The following is a 3338-nucleotide window of genomic DNA, read 5'->3' as shown; positions in this document are numbered from 1 at the left end:
CAAATCTTGAACTTACTGGTTTCTTTCCCAAGTTAATATCAGGGAAAATTGTTGTGCCTTCATTCACTAATTTGCATTTTTCATCATGGATTTCCATCAGTTTTTCCACAAGCTGAATCCATTCTGGATCATCTTCTTGATCCTCTTCCATAGCTTGTGTCATGTTTTCAATTGGCTTAGAAACAGCTTGGTCCCCTTGATCAACCTCCACACCAACCATCTTTAGTGCATTTATAGCTGCAACTTTGAAGCAATTGATGTCATTGGTATTTGCTGGAGCAACCTTTATATACCTCATCATTTTACTAATCGCATCTGCAGCCTCCCTAATTGAACTTTTAATTTCATCAGACGAAGGAACTTGATCAGTTGAAGGGGGGCATCATCAGTTGAAGGGGGGCATCATCAGTTGAAGGGGGGGCTTCAACACGTAAAGTTGCTTCATCAGTTGAAGGGACAGAGGTAGTGACAGTTATTGAATCCTTGTTGGCATATAAAGATTCAATGGAGACAGGATCAATGATACTTTCTATGCTTCCTCTTCCAATGGTGCCTCCATTATCAAATTCCATCTGTCCTCTCTCCTTAAGAATGAATTCTGTCCAGTTACGGACAGTTGGGAATCTTCTAACCACCAGTCTTGTTCTGTAGACAACCCTATCTACATAGCATGCCTGCAAAAACAGATCAATAATAAAATGCATTACAAGGACTTCACTCTTATTCTGATTTTACTTCACTCTTGTTTACAAAACACTTCACTCTTATTCTCATTTTACTTCACTCTTGTTCACAAAAAACTTCACTCTTATTCTCATTTTACTTCACTCTTGTTCACAAAACACTTCACTCTTGTTCTGATTTTACTTCACTCTTGTTCACAAAACACTTCACTCTTATTCACATTTTACTTCACTCTTGTTTACAAAACACATCACTCTTATTCTGATTTTACTTCACTCTTGTTTACAAAACACTTCACTCTTATTCTCATTTACTTCACTCTTGTTCACAAAACACATCACTCTTATTCTCATTTTACTTCACTCTTGTTCACAAAACACATCACTCTTGTTCACAAAACACTTCACTCTTGTTCTGATTTTACTTCACTCTTGTTCACAAAACACTTCACTCTTATTCACATTTTACTTCACTCTTGTTTACAAAACACATCACTCTTATTCTGATTTCACTCATGTATAAAAAACACATCACTCTAACCATGCATTTACTACTTAACCGTGAAAAACATCACTCTAAATTTGATTTTACTTCACTCTAAGCATGTTTTTACTTCACTATAAAGGAGTGGTTAAAATAGAAAACTCACCAAGAGGAAAGTGATTGGTCCAGTGAATGGGGTGGATTTGTTCTTGAGTTTCCAGCTATCATGTGCTGTGATTAGCGTATCCAACACGTAGCTGCACCAATTGTACTGCCTCACATTTGAAATGTTGCCAATATCGTCCAAGATACGGCCAAGAAATTTTCCGTTGGCAGTTGGTGAGATCAGAACATTGTCCAACAGAATAAGAAATATTTTCTTAAACCACTCACCACCTTCTAGATCACTATCAAGCTGCTCTTGCAAATCAGCTGGGGTTATTGCTTTGTTCTTCTTAGCATTGACAATGGTCTTCATCACATCATTCATTTCATGCTTCTTTTCTCTTTTAATCATCAACTCTCCTCTTGGCAGTCCCAACGTAGCATACACATCCTCCTCAGTGATGTGTAATGGTTGATCATCAACAAGTTTTATTCTGGAGCAGTTGTCATGATTAAAATTTTCAAGTAGTGAAAATGCCATGTCAGCAGGAATACATCGTATCTTCAAATGCACAAGCTGTCCGAAACCCATCTCTTCCAGAGCAGCTTTTTGTTTGGAGTTCATTTTCTCAATGGCATCAACCAAAACTTTCACCCCTATCTTAATGACCAATTTAGGTCTTCTGATTTTACAAGTAATAGCTTTGTCACTCTTCGCTTTAGCCTGTTTCTTTCTGGCAGGCATTTCTGGTTTGTCGATGCATTGTGACCTCCCACGCTTTGAGGCTAAATACATACAAGATTTTTGATCAAATTCGTGAATACACACTTAATATAGCTCAAAATTATACATTAATAACTATGCCCAATACATAAATAATTACATAACTCACTCTCTGGTTTCTGCATACCATTTTTCTTTTTTGACCTTATTTCGGCAGAAGTTGTTGTTCGAAGAACATCCTGTTGATTTATTGTGCTTATTTCAGTTGTACGTGCAGCACTTTGTTGCAGTCTATCTTCACGCATCTTAGACCTTTTTTCGGCTGCAGCAACTTCATGGATATGAGGAAAAAAATCAATATAGCAAAAAATCAGACACATCACACTTGTTCACAAAACACATCACTCTTATTCTGATTTCACTTCACTTTTGTTCATAAAACACTTCACTCTTGTTCACAAAACACTTCACTCTAGTTCAGAAAACACATCATTCTTGTTTACAAAAGGCATCACTCTTGTTCAGAAAAGACTACACTCTTGTTCAGGAAAAACTTCACTATTGTTCAGAAAACACATCACTCTTGTTACAAAAACACATCACTCTTATTCTGATTTCACTTCACTTTTGTTCATAAAACACTTCACTCTTGTTCACAAAACACATCACTCTTGTTCAGAAAACACTTCACTCTTGTTCAGGAAACACTTCACTCTTTTTTGCAGAACAACTATAAATCTAACCATGTAAACGTAATACAAAGGCCATATGGTTTTCATAATCACTAAACATCAGTGAAACAACTATAAATCTTACTACAGAAACTACGGTTTTCATAATCACTTAACATCAGTGAAACAACTATAAATCTAAACACAGAAACTACGGTTTTCATATTCACAGCAAACGAAGATATTGTATATTAAAATTAATAAATAGTAGGAATGACTCACGGTTCGAGCCTGAGTGAAGTGAAACGGAACTTCCGGTTGTTTTTTTCTTTGTTCGTTCGAAAGCTACAAAGAATACAAATCTAAATCAGATCTAAAATAAAACCTAGAAATGATTGTTAATCAGTAGGAAACTTACTTTTCGAAAAATCCTTTTGATTTGTATCCATTTGTTTGACAAAGTAGATGATGCTGACGAGTTGAATTCGGTTTAATCGGCGACGGCGACGGCGACGGCTTGAATGCGGTTGAGTCGGCGATTCGGATTGAACAGAGGAGAACGAGAGAGACGAACTGAATCGGCGCGAATTTCTGAATGACTAACACAATTTTGGATTTAATTCGATGGTGTAATGACAATAATACCCCTGACTTGTTATTATGGAGTAAAT

General features: G+C 36.4%; 1 long non-coding RNA gene across 1 annotated transcript; it reads right to left on the bottom strand.

Moving 5' to 3' along the window:
• Nucleotides 1–2212: 2212 nt before the first annotated feature.
• LOC121800544 lies at nt 2213–3133 on the bottom strand. The gene is made up of 3 exons (XR_006050538.1): nt 3086–3133; nt 2950–3012; nt 2213–2327 (listed from the first exon to the last, which is right to left on the bottom strand). It is a non-coding gene; the product is annotated as an uncharacterized LOC121800544 (long non-coding RNA).
• Nucleotides 3134–3338: the final 205 nt, after the last annotated feature.

The sequence above is a fragment of the Salvia splendens genome, chromosome 4, assembly GCF_004379255.2.
Source record: "Salvia splendens isolate huo1 chromosome 4, SspV2, whole genome shotgun sequence".
NCBI lineage: Eukaryota > Viridiplantae > Streptophyta > Magnoliopsida > Lamiales > Lamiaceae > Salvia > Salvia splendens.
The sequence above is the reverse complement of the archived record's forward strand: the minus strand, read 5'-3'. Positions and strand labels throughout refer to the sequence as shown.